We start from the raw sequence: 6,423 nt of genomic DNA, 5'->3' as shown, positions 1-6,423 counted from the left end.
GTGTAGTACTCCGGGAGGATTCAGTTTCAAATAGTAATTTTGACTTTCGTGGCTGGGGAGATCATAATTTTGCAACCCCATTTGCCTCTCTCTCTACAACCCCTCTCTCCTCCTCTGCTTCCTTTTTGTTCAAGGAAGTGTTGCTCAAGCAAAGGCTCTGGATGTTTAAAAATAAAGCAGACAAATACGGAAAACACCACAGAACCTTCAGCCAAGGCATCTCTCCCTGACCTGACCTCGGGTGTCTCTCATCTGTTCTTACTATTCCTTTCCATCACATTAAGACTGTGTTTAAAATTGAAAATTGCTTCCTTTAATCTTCTTCTTTGATCTTCTTTTTCCTCTCCTAGGGATAAGCTGTGCCCTAATAGAATGGAGATCAGCTGGGTGTTGTCTTCCCATACTGAAAGGTATGTATTGTTTGTAATGTATTTATTATTGCAAACTAGCCATCAGGCAATGGAGGCACTTCTGTTTTCACCTTGTTTGCCTGCCATCCTGTGACCCTTGTTTATGTTTCTACCCCTCAGTCTCCTGATGGATGTCCCTGCTCTCCATGCTCTCCAAGAGACGCAGCTTTCAGAAGATGGCTTTTGTGTTTTCACTAGACTTTTTCCATGATAGCAAAACAGCTTCTAACTCTTTCAGACTTGATGGTTTCCCTGAGTCCATATGATTGAGATTTTCCACAGAAGAATCCAGGAGTGTTGATTGTTCCTCCCTTGTCTAGAAACCCCTCTTGTATTTACTCTGAAGATTCCTGAAGTTTTGTGCTAGTAAGTGCAGGGCTTTTGATAGGGCCCATGTTTCTGTCTCATGAACTGTACTGTAGAGTGTTCTATACTCGGAAGTTAAAAGCTTGAAGGCCCAGACATCCAAAATTTGGCAGGATATCCAAGCACTTGCATTTTAGATTATTGTGTTTTAAGGAAGGTAAACTTACCAAAAATATGCACACCAAGAAGAGGGATGGAGAGTGGCTAAAGGTGTACTTTTATGTAGGATCATGCTCACATGTCTTCTTTGCTACAGCCCATGACCTTGAGCAAGGCACTTGTTGGAAGTTGAGTCATCACTTTTGAATCAGTAGACCTATACTGATGGATATAATTTGAAGCATTGGCTCAGTCTCTGCTTTAGGGAACACAGATCAGGAAAGACTTTATTTCCTATTTCTCTGCCTTTAGTCTAAACCCTGTGATATATGAGCTCTGCTGGCTGCCTCCAAGGTGCTTTATGGAGGGATTCCTGCTCTGCTAGACTGTCTGGGAAGGTGATAGCATGGATTCTCTGCACTGCTGCTGATTAGCAGGAGCCTGTGGACTGTCATCCCCAAGGGGCCTGATGGGGGCATCTCCAGTGATTCTGATGTTTTACATTGCACAAACCAAACTTCAGTGAATCCATCAGTAGAATAAATTCTGGAGGAGTAACTTGAATGGAAATAGTGTAAACCAATTTTTATGAATCCCTACACCTGTGAGAAATATCATTGCAAGAAAGAATTGGTAAGGATCTAATAATTTCTATGATCACCTGTGATTTGCAATAAAATAAGCCTGAAAGCCACCACCAAATATAATTTTTTCAAGGAAGAAAGGATTTCAGGAATGAAGAACAAACTTAGTGTTGTTTTTTCACAATCGTGGCCTGTGTAAGAATGCAGATGTGTCTAGATCTGCTTCATTCTGCCAGTAAAGGTGGTTTTGTGAGGTGCTGACCCAAAATAATTGTATATTGATTGGATGAGAAGATAAAACAGGTATGGAGGAGGATGATAGCAAGTCCTTATTTCAATTGCTGGGTTAAGGATTTGGATCAAGTCAGTTCTCTGGTGCTGGGATAGGACACCACAGGTTTATCTGCCTGGCAATCTTGGATGTGTCCCAAGACATCTCTGGGAACACGTCAGGTATGTCCTTGGGGAGCAAAATCATTCCAGGTGATGCAGAGATGTGTACCTGTGGCATGAAGCTGTGTCAGGAGAGGACTGGGTTAGATATCAGGAAAATGATTTTCATTCAGAGGGTGGTCAAGCACTGGAACAGGCTCCCCAGGGTAGTGGTCACAGCACCAAGCCTGACAGAGCTCCAGAAATGTTTGGTCAGTGCTGTCAGGCACAGGGTGTGATCCTTGGGGCTGTCCTGAGCAGGGCCAGCAGTTGGACTCAATGATCCTTGTGGGTCCCTTTCAACTCAGGATATTCTGTGATTCTGTGATCTTGCATGGGAGGTTTGCAGTTCTCTGGTAGTGCTATGCTATCTCAGCCTAGGCTGTGGGTTCCAGGGGTTGCAGCAGGAAGGCTCCTCTTTCACTTTTAGCAGCCACTTTTTGCAAGCAGGATTGCCAGAGGAAAATCCAGGCTCTCCCTTGTGCTTGCTAGAACTTGCTGAGATCCATGTTCAAGGGAAGGCAGCAGCAGGGAATGAGAATTCATAGGCACCTGCCTTGTTGGGTGCACAGCTCCTGGGCAGTGCATGGATGCTTCTCTCCTGCAAAAGGATTCATGTTGAGGGGAAAGAACAGTGATGAAGCTTCAGGTTTCTCAAGGGCCCAGAAAATTCAGTAGTGAGAAAGGTGTTGGTTGGAAGCCACGTCCTGTTTGCCCTGCTACTCACTGACAAAAGGGGCAGCTTGCTTGGGGCTTGCCTGGTTTTTATTGGTTTAATTGATGAGGATGTGGTTCTGGCCAATGCAAAACTTTTATGCATTTGGGCTGGATTTAGTTGAACTAACATAAGGGAAGTGTGTTTTATGTCCAGATCATTGAAGTGATTCATTCTGAAACTTCTGAAGTGGAATATGTTCCTTGTGTTAGGCTAAAGTCACAGGGAGGTGGTATCAATTGCAGCACCAGAATGGAAATGGGAACACCTGTATTGGGCTGCACTCCCTGTGTGTTTACTCTGAGACTTCTGTCTTTCTGTTCAGTTCTAAAAGGAGAGCTCTGTTTTGGGCTTCCTGTAGCCCAGGGAGTCAGGCCCTTCTTCAGGAGGAGGGAGCTAATGGCTTAAATCCATACTATGAAGTAGAAGACAAGATCCCCTGTATTTCAGCAAGCCCTGGAGTTGTTGGAAGAAAAGGTGAGTGCTGCTGCTTCTGTGCTGTTTCATAATGAACTCCCTTTGAGACTTTTGCCTTTTGCTGTCTAAAATCCCTGAAAATGCAATTAACTTCCTATTTGTTTAGTGGAATTGTTGATGAGTTCATAGCAGGATACCAGATCAAGTACCAGGGGAAATGTTGGTTGCTCAGACGGCTCTGATGGGAGTTTGCTTTCAGGCGAGGTATGAGAATATAGCCTGTTTACAAATACCTAAGTACAGTCAGCATATTCCACTCTTTTCCTGGAGACTTTCTTCTGTCCCATGCACACTTACTTGCTACAATTTCAGCTATTGTGTTTTCTCCTTCCTATGATCAACTCCTATCTGACACCTGTTGCTGTTAAATATTTGCTGTGTTCCTCTTCTGAAGGCTGGGTGGCTGCAATGTCAGCAGGAAAAATTACAAGTGTACATGCACCACCTGGCAAGCAGCAATCTCTGAGAAAGATTGCTGTGGTCTGGATCTGTCCCCTGGTACAAACACAAATTTTATTCAGCCCATAAGTGAGAAGTGGTCACATTTTCTAATGTAAATACAGGGATACTCAAGGAGGAGCCTGCTGACCACAAACAAGGGAGGTTCAGTGAAATTTCAAACTAATACATGCAAATGGTGTTTTTTTCCAACACCAGTTTAATTGTACACCTTGGAAGATTTTTTGAAGCCAAGAACCTAATAAGATCCAGGAAGGAACTCAGTGTTTAGGCAGTTATCAGGAATATATGACTTACCATAATCCACAACAGATTTGGAAAGAATATATAGTCCATTTTACTGTGCTTGAGCAGTTCTTGAACTGATGGAGACTGGGTGCATTTTTCCACACCAAGATGCTGCTGAGTTCCTTGTGCTCTCTTCAATGTGTAATTTTTGCCATGTTTGAGAGGGACAGCTTGTCTGGTTTGATTCTTGCCTTTTTCATCAAAGGTCTAAGTATTAAGCCAGGAATCCACTTCCAGCAAACTTTAAGGTCTCAGCTTTAGCTGCAATGCTGGCTGTGTGCCACAGAGTGCCTAATTAATCTGCTAATGATTTGGCTTTTCAGTGCTCACAGCATGAAAGACAACTTTCAACAAAATAGCAAAGCCTTTTGCTATCCAAGGTGCTCAGAGCTGCAGAACATCCTGATGCGCTGTAGACACTTGTGTAGAAGAGAGTCAAGCCCGAAAAATTTCCTGGTCAGCATGTTTTATGGACCTTGGCCTTAGGACCCTGTCAGGAAGGTGGTCAGGGAGCAGGTACAGCATGGGAGGAGATCTGGAGCTGACTGCAGGGGGGTCACCAGCAGTCAGGAGCGGCCCCATGGGATTTGCAGGTGGTGGAAAATAGGGCAGTAATGGGTGAACACTGGACACAGCTTTATATAATGGCACAAAGACTGGATTACATGGACAAATGAAGGGCTCTGTTGGCTGGAGAGAAGATTTGTCTCTTGACTCCTTTAAGTGCTGCATAAGGTGTTGCTAGCCTGAATGCAGCCAGGGGCACATAGCAGTCACAGGGCAGTGTAGGCTGAAGTCAAACCTTGCTGAAGGAGCAGGCAAAGGAATGAGCATCTAAAGAAGGGGAAAGAAGGCACCAACTGGTGTGCCACATATAGCACACGGCTGACTTAGCACTTGTGCCATGTTGTCCTTCTGCTCAAGGTTTTCTAATTCTGTCCCAGACGATGTCAGCGTCCCTCAGCAACTGGCAGCAGCACATACAAGGCATTCCCTGGAGAGCCGGGGAGTGTCTCAGTCAGCCCCCGCCTTGCTCCAGGAGGGCTGCCTGAGGGGGGAGCAGCTTCCTGAAGGTGTGTCTGCTTCTCAGCCTTGCCTGGATGACTTGGGGGCTCCCTTCAACCTCACCTTTGGGCAGCTCACCTTCCTCATGCCATTATTCCCTGTGGAAGAAAGTGTCACCCAAGTGCTCTTTGCAGTTTGCTTTCCACTGTCCTGTAAAGCTTCCAGTTATTTTTTTGGCACCTTGGTTTCCTCGTCATGAGCACCAGTTTATAGATCACTGAGCAACCAGGCTCTGAAATGAAAGTGCCTGGCTAAACATAACAACAGTATGCATGAACAGAGGGCGATGGAGGCAGAATGTGTGCATCAAATCCCACCAGGCAGGACTCTCTACCAAGGACAGCACTAGCTGGCAGGCCTGGAGGGGTACTATGTGGTTTGAAACATAACCATTAGGCACTGGATCAGATGTTAAATTCTGCATGCTCTCTCACACTGTGCAAGATAAAATCCCCTTGGTGCTGCTTTGGGCAATTGAGATTCCTGTGTCTTCAGAGCTTCACAGCCTGTGTGTGAGCTGCAGAGATTCCCTTGCCTTTTCCTTCCTCTCTTTTCCCAGGAGCATGCAGCAGAGGATTTAAATTACTGCCATTTAGCATGATCTGTCTTTCTTGGGTCCCATTTTAATCTACTAGGAGATGGAGTGACTTCAGGCTTGGAAAGGGCATTGAAAGACAGCTCAGTATCTGGCCCGACTCCCCACATACCTGCATTGCCTGGAAGGTTTCATTATGACTTATGGGGCATCAGCCTCTTTCACTTTTTTCTTCTCCCTCTCACTTTTTACACAAAGTGCTCCAGGTCTTGAGTCAGACCAGGAACCAAAGGACTAACTGGCTTAATGTGATGTAGTTTAAGTTTTGCTGATTTCTGTTAGGGATCAACCAGGCTTGAAATCTAACAGAACTCAAAGGCCTTATCTGTTTTTAGGAAATCTGGTGCTATCACAATCTAGACCTCTTTTTCTCTTCAGTCATTAGTAAGACTTCTCAATGAAGTATGGATAGCTTTCAAGACCTGGAGCTTGGAGATACGAGCATCATTCTCTGAAATCCTATATTCTCTCTCCTTGTCACTGGAATCCTGTCTTTGCCAAGCACACAGTCTGCATTTGCTTAAATACTGCTAAAAGCCCAGACATTCCAAAATGTGTTTAATACACTGGACCACCCTGTTTTCGAATTACCTGCATGATTCTTGCTGTTGTGTTAGAATTTAAGTGGTATGTAGCTCAGTTGTATGCAAACCTTGAGACAGCCCAGCAAGAATGAAGACGTAGAAACCGAAATTTTTCAGCTATTTCCATGTTTAGCAGTAAGTACTTTGGATTTATGAAACCTGTGTAGGTTTCAGATAATACTTTTTGAATCACATCCATGAAGATGATTGTCTTGGGGAGAGGTGGCCATAACTACATTATCATATAATCAATTGAATTATACATATCTCAGAAAGCTGTTTTAAGAATGTAAGCATTGTCAAAGCTTATTAAGCCCTGATAGAGTCCCCACAAATATCTAGAATTTAT

The sequence above is a fragment of the Aphelocoma coerulescens genome, chromosome 7 (assembly GCF_041296385.1).
Source record: "Aphelocoma coerulescens isolate FSJ_1873_10779 chromosome 7, UR_Acoe_1.0, whole genome shotgun sequence".
In the NCBI taxonomy this organism is placed as follows: domain Eukaryota; kingdom Metazoa; phylum Chordata; class Aves; order Passeriformes; family Corvidae; genus Aphelocoma; species Aphelocoma coerulescens.
Note: the sequence above shows the minus strand (reverse complement) of the source record.